This window comes from Triturus cristatus, chromosome 2_1, assembly GCF_964204655.1.
Source record: "Triturus cristatus chromosome 2_1, aTriCri1.1, whole genome shotgun sequence".
Classification (NCBI taxonomy): domain Eukaryota; kingdom Metazoa; phylum Chordata; class Amphibia; order Caudata; family Salamandridae; genus Triturus; species Triturus cristatus.
The window spans coordinates 39,769,978-39,790,147 of NC_140581.1; the positions used below are offsets into that span (position 1 = coordinate 39,769,978).

Genomic DNA, 20,170 nt, shown 5'->3' on the forward strand with positions numbered 1-20,170 from the left:
GAGTCACAGTCCTTCCTAGCATTAGGGCAGGAGCCACTGTCCTTGCTAGCCTCAGGGTAGGAGCCACTGTCCTTGATAGCCTCAGGGCAGGAGTCACAGTCCCTGCTTGCCTCAAGGTACCAGTCACTGTCCCTGTTAGCCTCAGGGCAGGAGTCAATGTCCCTTTTACCTGGAGACTGGGTCTGCCCAGGTGAGCAGCAACCGAAAGGTCTTAGTTCAGAGGGTTCGGTGTATTGTGACTCACTTCAGACCCAGTGGAGGAGCAGTTAGCCAAGGAGGGCAGGAGTCACTGTCCTTGCTAGCCTCAGGGTAGGAGTCACTGTCCTTCGTAGCCTTAGGGTAGGAGTCACGGACCCTGCTAGCCTCAGGGCAGGAGTCTCTGTCCTTGCTAGCCTCAGGGTAGGAGTGACTGTCCTTGCTAGCCTCAGGGTAGGAGTCACTGTCCCTTCTAGACTCAGGGTAGGAGTCACAGTCCCTGCTAGCCTCAGGGTAGGAGTCACTGTCCTTGCTAACCTCAGGGCAGGAGTCACAGTCCCTGCTTGCCTCAAGGTAGCAGTCACTGTCCCTGTTAGCCTCAGGGTAGGAGTCACTGTCCCTGCAGGTGCTTACTTTTACCCGGAGACTGGGTCTGCCGAGGTGAGCAGCAACCGGAAGTTCTTAGTTCGGAGGGTTTGGTGTATTGTGACTCACTTCAGACCCAAGAGGGACAGTTGAGGAGCTTTGAGCCAAGGAGGGCAGGAGTCCCTGTCCTTCCTAGCCTCAGGGTAGGAGTCACTGTCCTTCCTAGCCTCAGGGTAGGAGTCACGGTCCCTATTAGCCTCAGGGCAGGAGTCTCTGTCCTTGCTAGCCTCAGGGTAGGAGTCACGGTCCCTCCCAGACTCAGGGCAGGAGTCACTGTCCCTGCTAGCCTCAAGGCTGGAGTCATTCTCCTTGCTGTCCCCAGTGTAGGAGTTACTGTCCTTCCTAGCCTCAGTTACAGTCGTTACTAGCCTCAGGGCAAAATTCACTATCACTGCTAGCCTCAGGGTGGGAGTCACGGTCCCTGCTAGCCCCAGGGTAGAGTCACTGTCCTTGCCAGTGTTTACTGTCCCAGGAGACCAGGTCTGCCCAAGTGAGCAGCAGCCCGAAGTGCTGCCGTCAGAGGGTTCTGTGTATTGTGACACACTTCAGAGCCAAGAGGGACAGTGGAGGGGCAGTGAACCAAGGAGGGCAGGAGTCACTGTCCTTTCTAGCCTTAGGGTAGGAGTCACGGTCCTTCCTAGCCTCAGGGAAGGAGTCTGTTGGAATAGAAAATGTTTTGGTTGAACCCCCATGCATTGTACGAGTAAAGTTGGCATTTGTTGCACCATTTTGTATTCAGCCACCATTTTGTACCATCATTCGAAACTAAACTTCTTTCTCATTCTGTTTGCCTCAGCAGAAAGCAGCCTTGATATTTTTTGTCTATTTCTCCAAGGTTGAGCTTCGCTGTGCTAACGAATAGACTGTTTTGTCATTACATAACTTTCCCGTTAGATAGGCCTGCTCCCACCCTTAGAGTAGGGGGCACGAGCAGAGTAACCGTGAAACTGAGAAAGCATGTACCCGGTCTCAGGATTGCAGCTCATCCCTCTATGTCTCCTTTGTTCACCAGCTATTAATTGGAAGATTCCAGTCTGGGCGTGTCCATAGGGAAGTATATATCATGTATTACTATGTTGTCGGGGGTCAGTCCCTCTACAGCAATCCAAGGAGGCTGGTCAGACTGGACTCCGCTCGAGTGTATGACTAATAAATTACTTTGGTTTGTATTCTCTACTGTCTGACCAACTCTTCATTTGTTTGGAAGGCTGAGAGGTGGTCACGAGTGACCCGGGTGACCCTAATCGGGTCACTTCCTTCAGTTGGCGCCCGAACTGGGACCCCATTGGGTGTGGCCCTTCCTCGCCCCCAGACAGGTGAGGAGGGCGGGGCCGCATCGGGTCAGACGGGCGGACTGGGGGTTTTCCCTGCACGAGAGAGTCTGGTACTCGTACCTGCCCCATCTGTCCGGCCGGGCGGTGCCTCGCCCAGTGGTCAACCCGGCTGGGGTCCTGGACAGCGAAACCCTTGTATCTGACCATTTGGGCCGAAGAGTCGGCAGTGGAGAATAAATTCCTATGGCCTGTGTGCACCAGGTGGGTTTGCTTTGGTTCTTTTTGGCCATGGCGCCATTTTGGTTTGTGTTTGGTACGCTCTGAGGATAGGTTTTGGACAAGCGCTTGAATTTGTTTGAGTTCCTTTTGAATACGGTACCACTTTGGTTTGTATTTGATGTGTTCTGAGGACCAATTTGGGTAAGATATTTGCAAATAAATAGTGAACCTGTTTCCTTTTGAAAGATGCCGTGTTTTAGCAAAGTGTTTTGTTTGGGCTGTCGTTGCTATTCTACTGATGCTCGATTGGAAGAAAGTCAGCCAGCGCCACCAGAAAGCACCTCAAATTTTGACATGTATGTGAAACATGGCCTTGGCCCTATTATGCTTAGTACCTTATAGCACAAATATAGGATGGACAATGTCGAGTTGCAGTGGCCGTTGACAGGCACTTTTGATGAACAGAAAATGAATTTTCTACAGGATAAATTGTTTGCGAAAAGAAGTAGGCAGTCGATGTTTGATTCCCTTAGAACATGGCAAAAGGAAGCTGAACAAAGATGAATGAAAAGCGGAGAAAGAGGCCTGGAAGGGAAAAATGCAGACAGTGACTCAAAAAGCTGTAGCGCATGATTGAGAGAAAGTAGAGAAAGGAATAGAGTGTGCTGATAGGAAATTTTGGTTGCAAAGTGAAAAGTCTTATGTTGCCTGAGAAGAAAATGATACATTTGTGGAGGAATTGTTAGATACTCGACCTCCACCGCCATACGCCCGCAGAAAATATATCCTCCCGTTCCACAGCCTCAGTCATCCGCTCCTCCTGTCTCTGCTGTTTCTGTTTCTCCTGTTATTGATTCAGTTGCTTCGGCTACAGCGCCTCCCACTCTTTCTTTGGCCTCACCTATTGCGCCTGCAATGACTGCAAGCCCCTCTGCTACACCTATTGCTTCAGCATCTTTCTCTCCAGACCTCACACCTACGACGCAGCCACAGGTGACTGATGCCTGTTCCTTCTGTTACTACTCCTTCCCTGTTCCTCCATTCTCTGACAGTTCTGAGTAGCGAAACGCCCGTGCGCGGACTAGGGGACGGGGACTGGGGGACTGCTAGGAAGCGACTGGGACAGATATTGATACGGTCTGATGTGGGAGATGAAGAGAAAAAGGTGGTAGCCAATCAAGCTGCTCAATGGGCTCGTCACCCCATTTATAGTGTGGAAGATGTGTGGAGTGTGATGAAAGATTATGAGCCCTTTGTGCAGCAACATGCTCTTAAGCACATGTCGGCTACTTTGATTGGACTGTGGGAACAGTGTTTCAATAATGTAGTACCCCAAATTATTTATGATATTAGGGACAATGTATATGGTGCTGGTATGGCACCTGGTGAAGTTTTTGGCAATGTTGCAACACTAGTCGCTTATCGATGTAGGCTGTTTGAGAAGAGCCCGAAGACATTATCCCACTTTCCGATGAGGGAAGTCCATCCCATATATCATACTGAATTACCAGAGCTACGAGATCAGCAGAATACTGTTGTTAGACCAAGGGTAGAGGCCCGTTTCCAAGAACAGTGGGTTTACACTTCGTAAAAAAGGAGTGAGGTTTTGTCCCTCAAGACTCAGCTATCTGATCCCAGAAAAAATCCTACTTCATATTATAAGGAATTGACTGAAGCCGCTTCATCAACAGTGATGACGTTTGCGGATATTGAAAGGTTCTTTGGTTTATTGGTACCCATTGATATTTGGAGGCAGGTACACTCACAGGACCATGTTGTGGAATTGGATGGTACCTGGGATCAGATTAAGGCGTGGAACCAAGAGAGAAAGCCTGGCAAGAAGCCTAAGGCCGAGATACTAGCTTTGCCTGGCCGAATTGTTACCTATATGCACTCCCTTATACCACCGAGAAGGGTAGATTGGGACAAGTTAATGGCATGTTGTCAGAAGAAAGATGAAAGTGTGTCTAATTTTTTCACTCGATTTGATGGTGTGTTTTGGGATGTTAGCGGAGAGGACTTTTTGTGGGTGGAGGGAGGTGTCCTATTGTTCGTTAACAGATTTTTTACAAACCTGCTTCCTGAGATCGCAACTTGGGTTCAGGCTTCGGAGAGACTTGGACCACCTCCTTCCCTTCTGTACTATTGAGTTTGGCACAGTATTATGAACATAGGGAAAATGAGGAGAAGGAGAAGGTGGAGAAAAAGCACAAAGAATTGAAGACAAAGGTGTTATTGCCACATGCTTCTCGAAGGAATGGTAGAGGACGTGGAGGTCCAGACTGGCAACTTCCGCGCGTTAGAAGGACACTTTGCTTGTAGGACTGAATCAGTGTACGTACTGTAAAGAGGAGGGACACTGACGCAGCGAGTGTCCTGTGCTTTTGCAAAAGGTGGCAGGCCCAAGGGGATGAGGGTTTTGCGGACGGTGTGGCAGAGACGGTGGCTAGGACAGGGTTCAGGCTGTTGGGACATCGAAGGGTCGCACTGACCAGAACTACTTTGACGACCCTAGGAGCAAACAGTACTACCACGATGGCTATGACATAGATGAGGTGACAGGGATGCCTCACAGCTAGCACAGCCAGGGACAGGGTGAGGGACTAGTTCAGATACCTGTAGATCAGCATGGCCCATACGTTACTGCAGATTTGCATGGCTCAGCTAAGGAATTTTTGGTGCATACAGGTGCTATGAATAGCTCTATTTCCCATTCACTGGTCCCTGGGGCAGCTCTGTCTGGCCATAATAATGTTTCAGTAGGATTTTCTGGCGTACTGGTTGTAAGCCCCATTTCCAAACCACTCACATTGACTATAGGTCCTTTTACTGTGGATTTGCCATTTTTGTTGACCTCTAATTGTGGAGAGAATTTGATGGGCTTAGATTTATGAAAGAAGTTGTATGCGACCATTTATTGTTCTCCAGGTGTCCACATGACAATGGGTTCGAATGTGGTCAGCTCTAAGCAGTGTCTGTCCAAAGATGCACCCCTCCCTGCTGAATTCAAAGATGACACAGACGTAGGACTTTTTCAGATTCCCCCAGTTTCCATTAAATTAAAAGACAATGCCGATTTGCCTCGTATTCCTCAGTGCAAAATACCACAAGCAGGGTGGAGAGCCTAATTACAAATTATACAAGACTTGATTCAGGCAGGGGTTATCGAAGAGATGACTGTGAATGTGTGTAATAGCCCCACTCTTACGAGGGCACCTTCAGGCTCCTCTGATGATCATTCAGATGTTTATCATTTTGTGATTGACTTGTTTGAAGTTAATAAAATAGTGGTTTCTCAGTTCCCGGTGGTCCCTGACATTACTGCCCTTCTTTTTTTTTTTTTTTTTTTTTTTTTTGGAAAAAGTTTTTATTGAACAATAATTCGGTTACAAGTATGGGCCTACAACCACCCGGGCCGGCCGCTAGGTACATAAGGAAATATACACATATCAAAGCTGCAATCCGTTCCCAGGGCACTGCCCCGCAGTGGCTCAAGATAGTCCTCGAAGAACAGCAAGCGTCAGTCCAACAATAACAAAAACAAAAAGAAAAACAATAAAAACAAAAGGCGAGTTACGAGGGATACCAGTGCGGTTCAGGCTCCCCCCGGGAGACTCCAGTCAGAACATTTGAGCAATCCGCTAAAGAGAGGAGTACCGGGAGGCCGGGGACGGAGGGGGGGGGGGAAGGGGGTCAAGGGAGATGAACGTCCATATGTGGTTGTTACAAAAAGCGCCAGGAGCCGTCAAGGGTCAGGGGGACATGGCGATATCAGTGTCTACCAGGGGGGGCGTACAGATGCCTCCGCGATACGCATTCCATTGACCCCAAATTCTACCCCATGCCCCCGGCTTGCCACGGGCCACATACACTGTCTTCTCCCGAAACATACACCAGTCCATATTCTCCTTCCATACTGACACGGTGGGCGGCCGTTGAGCGCCCCAATGTTGCGCTATATCCCTCTTGGCAATCATGTTCCCTAGGGCCGCCCACCGAGTCTGAGCCGCGTTGTAGTCATTGGGCTCCCACACATTCAGGACACAGCGACGCACCTCCGGCGTCAGCACAACCCCGGTGACCTGTCCCATAACCGTGTGGACCCGGCGCCAGTAGTCCGCCACCTCGCGACACTCCCAAAGGATATGAAGAAAGGTGGCGCTGAGCCCGCAGCCTCGTTTACAGAGTCCGTCGTCGGAGAATCCCATCGCGACCAAGCGCGGACCCGTAACATACACCCGGTGGAGAATCTTGAGCTGTACCAACCGGAGACGAGCCGGAATGGCAACCTCCTTGGGGGACGACAATGCAGACTGCCAGTCTTCGTCGTCCAATTCAACCCCATCCCCAGTCCAAGCCTCCCGAAGGCGCACCAGGAGATCCGCCCGGTGATTGATCAATTTTTTATAAATTAAAGAAATAGTACTATCAGGGACATGTCCGTCAAGTACGCGGTCCTCGAGGGGCGAGGAAACAGGGATCTTGGTCCCCTCCCCGAAGACCGAGAGCAGGGCGTGTCGAACCTGGGCGTAGCGGAAGAACTCCCTGTCGGTCAGCTCGTATTCGGCCTGGAGCACCGCGAAAGTCTTGACCGCGCCCTTGTGCCACAGGTCTCCCACTTTGCTGATACCAATCGTGTCCCACTGGTCAAACCCCTTGGTGGTCCACAAGCTGCCCAGGCGGTCGGAGGCAAACAAGGGAGTAGCACATGTCATTCGCTCACTCCAGCCCGTGGCCGCAGTGGCAGCCCTCCAGGTCCGCACAGCAATCTTAGTAGGACCCGTAAGGGTCCGGTCAGCCAGGCGGGAATAAAGTGCCCTGTTGTAGTTCCCGCCGGGAAGCAGGAACTTGTCCATCTCGTACGCCGGATTCAAGCCGGGCGCATACGTGGCGTGGTTAATGGCAGATAGCTGCGAGGCCCAATAGTACCTGCGAATGTCAGGAAGCGCGATGCCCCCGTCATACCAGGGGAGAGTGAGCTTGGCAAGAGCAATACGCGCCCGGCCGTTCCACACCAGTCTCCTCTGCAGGCTCTCCACCTCCCGAAAGTAGGCCACTGGGATAACGTCAAAGGAGTTCTGGAGAGCATAGAGGAACCTGGGAAGGGACATCATTTTAAACAGCGCGGCCCGACCCAGCGGGGACAGGGGCAGCCTGCACCACCGGGCCGTGTCCTCCCGCAGCCGCCGAAGTGGACGCAGAAGATTCTGCTCGTAGCGAGCCACCGGGTCCAGCGAAACGTATATCCCCAGGTACTTAAAGCCGCTCAGGGATATTTGAATCGGGAGCCGAGGCGGCAGGAGAGGAGGACCACCAGCGATGGGATAAACGCAGGATTTAGACCAATTGATCATGAGACCCGAATTGTTCCCAAAGGAGGTCAGAACGTCAAAGAGGACGTTGAGTGACTGCCGCGGTGAGGTGAGGTATAGGAGAATGTCGTCCGCATACAGCGAGACCCGATCTTCAAAGCCCGGGCCCCACCGGATCCCTCTAAGCGAGGGCTCCCAACGGAGCCAGGCAGCGAGTGGCTCCAGGGCGAGAGCAAAAAGCAACGGGGACAACGGGCACCCCTGCCTCGTGCCCCTGCCAAGGGCAAAGGGCCGAGAGACCCGCCCATTCACCACCACTTGAGCCATGGGTCCCGTGTAAAGGAGCCTCACCCAGCCAATAAATCCCTCTCCAAAACCGAATTTATCCAAGACGGCCCAGAGGAATGGCCACTCAATAGTGTCAAATGCCATCGTGGCATCCAAAGAAACCAGCACGGCCGGTTCGGAGAGAAACTCCGCCCTGGCGAGGACCCCGTGCAGACGCCGCAAGTTAAGAGCGGTGTTGCGGTGCGGGATAAAGCCGCATTGGTCCGGATGAATAAGGTCGCACACTACACTCAACAATCGATTGGCCAGGACTTTCGCCAGGATTTTAGGCTCCGCATTGAGCAGTGAAATAGGCCGGTAAGAGGTACAGCGGTCACGAGGCTTGCCCTCCTTGGGAATAACGACTATAGTGGCCAAGCGCTGGTCGGCAGGAAGGGAACCCGCCGCAAGAGAGTCGCGGAACATGCGGCCGAGGAAGGGCGCAAGCTTATCAGGACGCAATTTGTATAGTTCAATGGGCAGACCGTTAGGACCCATAGCCTTGCCCGAGCGAAGGGAACGAATCGCGGTCGCTATTTCATCCGACGATAAGGGGGCGTCCAACCGCTCCCGGTCCTCAACGGACAGGCCGGGCAGAGCAATATCTCTCAGTAGGAGGCGAGAGTCATCCTCGTCCCTGTCAGTCACCGGGGAGTACACCGCCCGGAGGTGATCAGCGAAGCATTCCACAATCTCATCCGGCTCAGTCACACACACACCATCCGTAGCACGCAACTCGGGGACCACACGATTCACTCTCTCTTTTTTGTCCAGCCACGCAATCAACTTACCCGCCTTGTCCCCCGCGTCATACAATCGGCCCTGCCGCTCCCTATACATAGTTTTGGCCGCGTCAGTGACCAGGGACCTATATTCGAACTGTTTCAGGCTAAGGGCATGTAGTCCGTCCGGAGTAACATTCGCCTCCAGGGCCGACTCCAGCCCCGAGATGTCAGTCTCCAGCTTTACCACCGCCTCGCTCCTAACCTTCTTGGCCACCACTATCTGGGCGAGGGCGTGTCCGCGTAGCACAGTTTTAAAGGCTTCCCAAAGGGACAACGCAGACGACACCGACCCCTCGTTTTCACTGAAGTATTGGTCCATGGCCTTAACCAGGCTGTCACGAGTCACAGGGTCCCGCAGGTACCAGGGGTTAATGGGAGCTATCCGACCTGCGGACCGCGACCCGGTGTCAAAGAGAAGCCACAGCGGAGAATGGTCGGAGATACCACGCGCCAGGTGTCTGACCTCTCGAATCCGACCAGTCTGCGCCGCGGGCATAAGAAAGTAGTCTAACCTGGAGAGACTCCCATGCGCCCCCGAATGAAAGGTGAACTGACACTGGGTCGGATGCAATAGTCTCCAACTATCCACCAAGCCGAAGGTCTCCAACATCCCACCCAGCCATGACTGGGCAGCGGGGAGGGTCCTAGGTGGGTGACGATCCAGTTCACCCGAAACCACAGAATTAAAGTCCCCGCCCATGAGCAGGAGGCCGTCCGGAAGGTCAAGCAGCATTCGACCCAAGTCAGTGAAGGTGGAGTTCTGGAGGCCCGGGGGGACGTAGACTGAAACCAGGGTAAGGGGCTGCCCCTCCCACCTCCCAGTCAAACACACATAGCGCCCCCTGTCATCAGAGACTATCCTCGTGATCTCCACCGGAAGGGAGGTTCGCAGGAGAACGCCCACCCCCCTGGAGCCAGTTGTGAAACCAGAATGGGCTACGAGGCGGTATCCCCCCCTGTTCATCGCATGGCAGACATTGCCGACCAAATGCGTCTCCTGGAGAAACACCACATCAGGAGCCAAACGACGCAAATATTGCAGTACAACACCCCGCTTAATACGGTCCCCCAACCCATTGACGTTCCATGACATAATCCTCAACCCGTCTCCCCCCATCCCATCCAATAGCTCAAGAGGCCCCCGGCCCGCAGCACCGCTCCCAAATATGGATAAAAATCAATACCTCGCCCTGTAAACAAAAAACACACAACTAAACAACCCCTCTTCCCCCCCAACCCCACCCCAAGTCCAACGCCCCCCACCCTGCACCCCTGCGGGCCAAAGACCCCCCCCAACTTGCAGTGTGCCTGTCGCCCCATTAACCCCATTCTACAAAAAGACCCCGGAGGAGGAAAGGGACCCGTACCCGCCCGCACCCCTCACGGGTCCTGGTAAAGCACAGTATGCAAAAGAAGTAAGACCCAACTGTACAGTGCCAAGCCGCAAAAAGTAAGGACCAAAGGTCAGTCTAAGGGGACCCGTCACCTGCGGTGCCCCCAGAGGGCCCGGGCCGGCCACCCCCGTCCGGCAGCGAGTCCAGCCAGTTACTTGCGGCCACAGGAGAGTCAAAAAAGGCTGTCCGCTCTCCATGCTCCACTCGAAGTTTCGCCGGGTAGATCATTGAGTACTTCAGGCCTTGCTCGCGGAGACGGCCCTTCACCCCTTGGAATCCCATCCGCTGTTTCTGGACCAGTTGCGTGAAGTCCGGATAAAAGTTGATGGTCGAGTTCTCGTAGCGGACCGGGCCACGGGTCCGTGAAGCCTGCAGAATAGCATCGCGGTCCCTGTAGTGGAACAGTTTAGCCACGATAGGCCTCGGGGGGGCCCCCGGCCGCGGCCGGCCGCCTGGAACTCGATGGGCCCGCTCCACAGCGAAGAATTTGCTTAGGCCAACCGGGGACAGCTGTTGCAGGATAAGTTCCTCGACCACGAGGTCCACCGGGCGGCTGTCGGAGGACTCCGGTACCCCAATGATGCGGATATTGTTGCGTCGGGCCCGTCCCTCGAAGTCCTCAAGCCGCCGGGCCATATGGTCGTTGACCACTCTAATGTCCCCAAGCGCGGCCCGCAGATCCGACACCTCCGCACCCAGGGTGGAGGTCCGTGCATCAAGGGCCTGGACCTTCTCGTTGGTTTTAGAGAGGTCGGCCCGAATCAAGGTGACGTCGATCGCGACAGTGTCGATCTTACGGGCCAGGGCCTCATATTGCGTCGCGATAGCTTCCCTGATGCCCTCGATGGCGCCCATAATGTCCTGCAGGGAAGGTTCCGCAGCGACGGTCGTGCCTCCCCCTGCAGCATCCGGGGAGAGGCCAGCAGCGCCAGGGGACCTCCTGCCCTGGGTATAGCGGTCCATGTTGTTGCTCTGGACCGCTCCCCCGCGCAGTGAAGCCTTGGTCTTGCGCCCCTCCGGACCCCCTTTGCCCGCCATGTGAGCGCAGTCACTCAATGGGACCTCCGATCAAGGGGTGCGCGGGTGCCAGCGAAAGGACCACAAACCGTCGGTGTAGGGGCCGGAGGCGTCAGACCCGCCAGTAGCAGATGAAAGCAAACCTCGGGCAGAGGCCCAGGAGGCACCTCGCCACCTTGAGCACGCACGCCAGCTGATCTCCTGAAGGCCAAAACCGAAACCGAAAGTGCTGAATCGGTAACTGGCACCGCGCTGAGGCCGCTGTTGTTCAATTGCAGCCCGGCCCCACGGGTCACATTCACCCCGGCCACCTCCGTCGGGTGGGTCCCAAAAGTTCCGGCGACAATAACTCAGGAGTCCCAGGTCCGATTAGAGTTTTGAGAAGAGATATATGATCAGCTGGTCTTCATCTCCCAGATTCCATACACCAAATCAGGATAGTCTCAGGATATATTCCGAGGAGCAGAAAGGGTCCGGGGAGCCCTGTGCTCACGCGACCATCTTGGATGCGCGCTAAGCTCCTCCTCCCATTACTGCCCTTCTGACGATGATTCCGTCCTCTGCTGAATTATTTTCTGTCATTAATCTGAAAAATGCATTCTTTAGTATCCCGATCCATCCAGACTACAGGCATTTGTTCAGTTTTACCCTAGCTGGCAGAAGCCTTAGATTCTGTCGAGCTCCTCAGGGCTATTCTGAGAGCCCTAGTATATATATAGGCAACCCTTGAAAGCCCAATTGGACTCCCTCAGGCTTCCCTCGGGTAATGTATTGCTTCAATATGTGGATGATCTTCTCATTGCTTCTGACACTGAAAAGGGATTTAAAGACAGTACGGTTAAGTTGTTGCTGCATTTGGCTCACCACAGACATAAAGTTTCCCTTTCTAAATTTTTTCAATATTGTCGACAGGAGGTCACCTATGTAGGTCACCTACTTTTGAAGGAGGGTAGGACATTGACCCCTTAGTGCATCAGCACCATTGTTAAAATGCCTGTCCCTAAAACTCAGAGAGATGTGCAAGCTTTTATTTGCATTACTTTCAATGTCGCCAATGGATCCCTAATAATTTGTTACTAACATAGCCTTTGCTGGCACTAACAACTAAAGACGTGCATGAACCCCTGCCATGGACGCATGAATGTTAGCAGTCTTTTGAGCAATTTAAAGTTGTGCTTACTCTGCACCTATGCTTGGTACGCCTGATTATATGAAGCCGCTCGTGCTGTATGTACACGAGACGGTGGGTTTGCGCTTTCTGTCTTAACACAGGCCTTTGGAGGTAAGCAGCGGCCGTGTGCTTATTTTTCTGCTCTTCTTGACCCTGTCGCAAGTACCCTCCTGAGCTGTCTAAGAGTGGTTGCGCAAGTGGCCATCTCTATAAGGCAATTGGCCGGGCTCGTACTTGATACCGACCTCACAGTCACGGTACTTGGTATGAATTGACCCTCTTTGCACCACATGTCACGATTAAGAGATGTGCCACTCTAAACCGAGCCACGTTGCTACCCCTCCCTTCTGAGAGTGAGGAAATTGATATACATGATTGTATTTTTCGGACGGAGGAAGAGACAAAGGGACGGGTATACCTGACTGATGCTCCCTTATCTGAAGCCCAAGGGGAGCTATATGTCGATGGCTTTGGTTTTAAGCTACCAGATGGCACTACAACAGCTGCACATGCAATCACAACACTACATATGGTAGTTGAGAGGTCACGAGTTCCCTACCAGTCGGCCCAAGCTGCCGAGCTTGTTGCCCTTATCCAAGTTTGCGAGTTGAGTGAGGAACTGGCTGTCAATATTTATACTGACAGCCAGTATGCTTTTGGAGTGGCCCTTAATTCTGAGCGACTCTGGGCAGAGAGGGGGTTTCTCACTTACCATGGATGAAAATACAAAATGGTCCTCTTATACATAGGCTTTTGTTGGCCCTGACACTCTCCAAGAAATTAGTGATAACAAAATGTAGCGCCCACAAGGCAATAACTGATGATGTGGGTAAAGGGAATGCATTTGCAGACCAGACAGCTAAGGAGACAGCTGAATGATGATGAAAAGGATGTTTGTAGCAGGTCCAGCTAGGTGGGTGCCCGAGGTTACTATGTTTGAGCATACGTTGGCAAATGTCAAGTAGATTCAGAGTGAGGCAACGATCGAGGAGTAGCAGTGTGGCAGGAAAGCACAGCATGTTTGGATGAGGAAGGGTGTTGGACGGATAAGTCAGGGAAACAGAGATGGATGTTACCAGATGCATATGCACGGGTCAGCCTATATTAGGGCAAAAGGTATATGTAATTGTTAGATCCTGTATGGCACAATGACAATATTCCAAAGACGGACGCCCATTTGGTCAAATATTGTATGATGTGTATGATGCATAATCTTGGAAAAGGTACCCCTTCACCACCTGGTAATGTTGCACCTCTCAAATGGACTACATCGAGACAGATCAAGTCAATAATTTGAAATATGTGTTAGTGGTAGTTTGTGCATTCAGTAAATGGGTTGAGGCATACCCCGCCAAAAAAAACACAATCATAGCGACTTCAAAGGTGCTTCTCAAGGAGTTCTGTCCTCGTTTCAGCTTGCCCCGTTTGATTTGGAGTGACAATGGAAGCCACTTCAATGCGAAAGTTATCCAATTAGTGTGTGAGGGACTGCATATCTGACAGCAATTTCATGCCGCACATCACCCCCAGTCAGCAGGCTTGCTTGAGAAGTACAACAGTACTCTCAAACTGAAATTAGCAAAGATTCAGGAGAGCACAGGGTTTCAATGGCCAGATGCTTTACGATTAACCCTTATGTCTACAAGAGCCATGGCTCACTCTAGGACATGACTGTCACCCGACGAGGTCGTGTTTGGGTGCCCAGAAAATGTTTGGGGCATCCCGCGACCTCGTAGATTTTCAGAAATTGAATATCTTCTGTTAGTGGACTATCAGTACGAGTTAACTAAAAGTCTGCATTCTATTCACCAACAGATCCAAACCGCACTTCCACAAGTACCTGAGGAGTCAGGGCATGATATTCGGCCTTGAGAGGTCGTCCTCGTTTGCCATTTTCAAAGGAAAGGAAGATTGGAGCGTAGGTGGAAGGGGCCAGTCCAGGTGCTCCCTGCCACCTGCACTGCAGTGAAGGTAACTGGCAGAAAAAACTGGATTCATAACCAACACTCCCACAGAGTGCCTCTACCCCTGCCCTATGACCAATGGGTTGCTGAAGGAATCGGGGACTCGGAGTGGGAGCAGGTCCCACGGTGTGTCCCCTTCTCGGATGCCCAGCTCACTTGGACCCAGACGAAAGCAGAGAACGATGAGGTACTAAATGCGGCACTGCTCCCAGAGATCAAGGCTGTTGAAGAGCCCCTTTCCACTGGCCCCTCTGTCTCTGACCCCCTTTTTGCTGACCCTTCTGTGCCTGGAGTAGCTGGATACAATTTGTTGGTCTGGTTGGTACACAAAGAGTAAAATAGTTTTCGTAGTAATCGTTGTGATTTTCTTAATAACAGCACTTGGGGTATCGTGGTTCCTGGAGGAGAAATACCCAGTACATTCTCTTATTAGTACAACGCCTATTCCCCCTAAACACATGTTTGTTACTTTGGCCCCCCATAAAGGAGAACATCACAAACATATGTAGACAATGTATTTTTGCAAATGTTACATCAGGCCCATGATACGTCTAATGTCACTAATTGTTGGATCTGTGGTTTACTCCCCCCAGTTACACATAAGAGTGATATTCTATTGTCGATGCTATTATCCTATCTGGGGAGCTGCGAGGGGTGGTTGGAACTGTTTACTGTGGTGTATTATCACTTTCATTCCTCTGCTATGAATATGACATCTGCTGACTCTTGCACAGTGGTGAATATATACGCTCCCAACAAGGGTTTAATTCCACAGGGTCAGGAGGACAAGGGACACCGGGTACATTGTCCCCATCAGCTTGTATCAATATATATGAAAAGGGAAAGAATGAAACATGGCTTCAAAATGAAACGTTAGATTTCCAGGGGTTCAATGGCACTGAATATTTCCAATCCTTTCAAGTACGCAATATTACTAAGAATAAGGCGATGGTGTCAGTAGTTAACACAACAGCTGGGTTTTGTGTCCAGGGAATAGGGAAGGTAAAAGTGGGAGAGAGTAATTGCAGTTATACATATACCCTGAGTACGACTAGTAGTCCGCCTTTACTCCCACCGCATAATGTCTACTTTGTTTGTGGGTCCCAAGCTTATGTTTGGCTTCCTAGGGGATGGTCAGGTCCCGGTTACCTCTCTTTCCTTCTTCCCCAAGTGGACATAGCAGCGTCCAATTATCATAAGGACCATTGATTACAACGCAGGAGCACATACCTGTCCCGAGTCAGGAGGGTTATTAACACAGAAGATATAGATCAGACAGACACCACTCTGCAGCAGTTCACCGATGCCATGAAGGGTATTATACCCTTTTGGGGCTCTATGTCCAATAGCCTTAACATTCGTCGGCTCACAAGAGTTGTAGAAGGGGTCATTGATACCACAGCTGCAATACTGACAAATATTATAGCTGAGCTCTAGGCTATGAGGCTTGTTGCTTTACAAAACAGGATGGTGTTAGACCTTATCCTTGCTGATCGGGGAGGAGCCTGTCATGTCATTGGCAGTATTTGTTGTGTATACATCCCGGACCACGCCCCTAATGTATACTCTGCCAACCAGAAGAAGCACTGGCTCACATCTGTTATTTACCAAGAAAATGACACATGGGCTCTCGCTCGATGGTTCTGGGGTCTATTTGCGTCTTGGGGTTGGAAGATTCTTATCTTCCTAGTTGCAATTGCTGGTATACCTCTCACCTGTTGCTTGTGCATACATTGTCTTCCTGCTTGCTGTGCTTACTGTGTGAAAACACTGACACCCAAACAGAAGATTGTAGTTCATAACCGTAAGGATATCCAAGACCTAATGTCAATAGATGAAGGCATTTTTTAATATTGAAACTGCGTGTATTAACATGTAGCAGTAGTTTTCATGATTTGCAAGGAGTTATTTACTTTTAAACAGTAGCAAAATATGTTAGCGAATGCTAAAAGGAGGGTCTGTTGGAATGGAAAATGTTTTGGTCGACCCCCCATGCATTGAACGAATTAAGTTAGCATTCACTGCACCATTTTGTATTCAGCCGCCATTTTGTACCATGATCGAAACTAAACTTCTGTCTCAATCTGTTTGCCTCAGCAGAAAGTAGCCTCAATTTTTTTTTTCTATTTCTCCAAGGTTGAGCTTCGCTGTACTAATGAATAGACTGTTTTGTCATTACATACCTTTCCCGTTAGATAGGCCTGCTCCCACCCTTAGAGTAGCGGGAAGAGTAACCTTGAAACTCAGATAGCATGTACCCGGTCTCAGGATTGCCGCTCATCCCTCTATGTCTCCTTTGTTCACCAGCTACTAATTTGGAAATTCAAATCTGGGCGTGTCCTTAGGGGCACTGGAAGTGTATATCATGTATTATTATGTTGGCAGGGCTCAGTCCCTCTGCAGCAATCTAAGGAGGCTGGTCAGACTGGACTCCACTCGAGTTTATGACTAATAAATTACTTTGGTTTGTATTCTCTACTGTCTGATGGACTCTTCATTTGTTTGGATGGCTGAGAGGTGGTCGCGAGTGACCCGGGTGACCCTAATTGGGTCACTTCCTTCTAGTCACAGTCCTTGCTAGCCTCAGGGCAGGAGCCACTGTCCTTGCTAGCCTCAGGGTAGGAGTCACTGTCCTTCCTAGCCTCAGGGTAGGAGTCACATTCCCTGCTATCCTTGGGGAAGGAGTCACTGTCCCTGCTAGCCTCAGGGTAGGAGTCACTGTCCCTGCTAGCCTCAGGGCAGGAGTCACTGTCCTTGCTAGCCCCAAGCTAGGAGTCACTATCCCTTCTAGCCTCAGGGCAGGAATCACAGTCCCTGCTAGCCTCTGGGCAGGAGTCACAGTCTCTGCTAGCCTCATGGCAGGAGTTAGTGTCCCTGAAAGCCTCAGGGTAGGAGTCACTGTCCTTCCTAGCCTCAGGGTAGGAGTCACAGTTCCTGCTATCCTTGGGGAAGGAGTCACTGTCCCTGCTAGCCTCAGGGTAGGAGTCACTGTCCCTGCTAACCTCAGGGCAGGAGTCGCTGTCCCTGCTAGCCTAAGGGCAGGAGCCACTGTCATGGATAGCCTCAGGGCAGGAGTCACAGTCCCTGCTAGCCTCAGGGTAGGATTCACTCTCCATGCTAACCTCAGGGTAGGAGTCACTGGGGGGCGTGGCTAGGCACCCGAAGAGGATGGCGCCGCCGGAGTAGGGGCTCCATCCTTACCGGAGTTTACCGGCGGACCACGACCCTTCCGGGAACTTTAACAGGAGGCGTTTGCTGTAGGATGTTGCCGGGCACGCTTTGAACATATTTCTGCCGCGGTGGCGGCCTTTCTTTTAATCCTGCTGCTCATTTAAGTCCCGGTCGCGGCACTGCATCGGCCGCGACCGCCATTTTTTTTTTTTTGCCCGCGATCTCCTCAACAGTGCGAATCATCGTGCACTGGACTCCTGGCTGCTATGGCGATTTTCTAACACTACCAGCACACCCAGCGGCATAGTTCTCATGTGCCAGTCTTCACAGGTGACTTTTTATTTATTATGATGATTTTTTCATGAACTGAATGGACTTCCTTTGTTCTCCTCACACCGGGCAGCCATTTTAGATCCCCAATTAGCGTCTCCTGGCTATCAGTACCTGTTTTGCTTCCAGTTCGTCCATGCGTTCTCAGTCTTCCAGCATTTCATAGGCGCGTCGATGGCTGATTGTTCTGGCAGAGTTCACAAGCGCAATTATATTAAAAACTCCAAGCTTTTTACGGAACTAGCCCATTTAGAAGCTTCTCAATCTCTCCCTTCTACTGAGATGTCGTCGAACATGGAATCCTCCTCACAGTCTTCAGCGAAGACGACGCCAAAGAGGTTAAAAAAAGATCCACCTTCGCCTCCCAAATCTTCTTCGGTCATTTCGATTGAGTTAATCCTTGAAGGGATACGGGCCCTATGCCCTTTTATGGAAGAAACCAACGCTAAGCTACAGGTTCTTACTGACAATTGGGCTTCAACGGATGAAAGAGTGTCATTGGTGGAACGTGATGTCTCTTCTCTTCAGGACTCTGCGGCCAAGGTCACCCTTATGCATACGCAGATCTCGTCACTCCAGAAGCAGGTGGAGGACTTAGAAAATCGTAACCGGCGCAATAATCTCCTCCGTTACGGCCTGGTGGAAGGCTGCGAGGGGAGTGATCCTATCAACTTTTTCAAGAATTTTCTTCCCAAGATTTTACACTTACCCGAGGACACATCTCTTAATATTCAACGTGCCCATAGACTTGGACGAGCTACCTCCTCTTTATCCTCGTCAGCCAAACTCAGAGGAGTAATAATGTATTTTTTGGAATACACAGATCTGCTGAAAGTTCTTTCAGCTGCCAGAGCTTCTCCTCGTCTTACATGGTCTGGCTCCACTTTGTTCTTCGCACAGGATTATGCCAGAGCCACCGCGAATCGACGTAAGGCCTTTCTGGACATGAGACCGGACCTCCGCTCCATTGGTGCCAGATACGGTCTCTTTCACCCATGTTTATTCAAAGTCACCTACAACAACAAGACTACGACATATGAGGAGCCTTTGCGCCTTTGAAGTTTCCTGAATTCCTGTGGTCAAGCTGACATGGAGCTTTCTGGGCCTTCCTCTTCTCTCCCAACATGACTTTTTTCCGAAATTGTACTGTGATGCCCTGTTTTCTATGTTCGCTGATTTTTCTCGCTCAATGGTTCTTATGACTTGCATGTTTTTCTTGTTAGGTTTTTGCTCTTCATTGAAATGTTTGTTTTTTATGCTGTGGTTTCTTGTTACGTCCCACTCATCGCCTGGCTCATGACCCTGTCGTTTGTTATCACCTAACTTTGTTACCCTCCTTCCTTCACAGATCAATGTTCTGCGCTCCGCCTGTTCTTCTGATTGGACGTCTCACTGACCCAGAGTGCCTGCCTTCTCCAGTTGGCCCTGCATCCCCCCTCCCCGTTTCCACGTACGTCCTTGCTTGTCTTTGTTCCTGGTCGTATCCTCCCTATGTTACCCCTTGTAAGTATTCTTCATACTCTTTTTGACGAGTTGGTTTTGGCTCTGTTTCTTTTGACTTTGTTTATTCCTCTCATGTTTTCAGATTTACTGGTGTCCGTACCCTCTCCGCGATTTTTTTCTTCTTCCTTTTCTCTTTCATCCTTTCTTCTTATTGCTTATTGCCTCTCGTGGACATGCGTCTTTCTCTTTATGCATTTTATCCCTTTGTCATTTCACTTTTCCTTTGATTTATATCTACGTTCCTCTTCTCGTGGCTGTCTTCTCCCATATCTTGCTTGTTTATTGCTTTTCAGGTGCATGCTTTTCCTCTTTTTTCACTGGATCCTACTTATTAATTTCTATGGACCTCACTCGCTCATTTTACTGATCTCAGCAACACTTTGGCTTTCCTCCATTTTTCTGACATCTCTCAGTTTTCTCTTATTTTTTTCTTTTCTCTCTTGTCAGTTCCATTTCCTCTTTATTCTCATTTCTCTCTTTCTTTTTCCTATGTTCTCATTTTTCTCGAGGCTTTCTCTTATTGTTTAAATTCTTCTTTGCATTACTCTTCTAACTATCCTTAATGTCAGTACGCATCGTTTCTTGGAACGTTAAAGGTCTTCACTCTCCTATTAAGAGACAAAAAATTCTTTCTCATTTAGCCAAATTGAATGTAGATATTGCCTTTTTGCAAGAAACCCATTTGTCTGATATTGAAGCCGTTAAGCTTAAGAGGGGTTGGGTGGGCGATGTTTTCTCTGCTCCCGGGGATGGTAAAAGGAATGGTGTGGCTGTTTTAATCCGTAAATCTCTCTCTCATTCGCTCTTGACTTCTGAGTCAGACCCCGAGGGTAGATTGTTGTACGTCCAACTTTCCTCGAAAGGTATTCCCATCTCCCTTCTCAACATATACGCACCTACGGGCGGTGACCCCGTCTTTTGGCGCATTATGGCCTCTCGTATTTCTGAATACGTTGAGGACAATTTTATCATGGCAGGAGATTGTAATCTACCCCTTGATCCCTTTTTAGACAGGCATTCCAAAGCATCCTATATCCCTAATAAGTCTCATAAATTGTTTGTACAAGCATTGTCCCAGCACA

At 50.5% G+C, this 20,170-nt stretch overlaps 1 long non-coding RNA gene across 1 annotated transcript in view; it reads left to right on the plus strand.

The window, feature by feature from the left end:
- The window catches only part of LOC146863676 (uncharacterized), a 143,491-nt gene that overhangs the window by 15,370 nt on the left and 107,951 nt on the right, over positions 1-20,170 (plus strand). Inside the window, exon 2 of the long non-coding RNA XR_014969081.1 lies at positions 18,934-19,088. This is a non-coding gene — a long non-coding RNA (uncharacterized LOC146863676). The remainder of the gene's footprint in view (positions 1-18,933; positions 19,089-20,170) is intronic.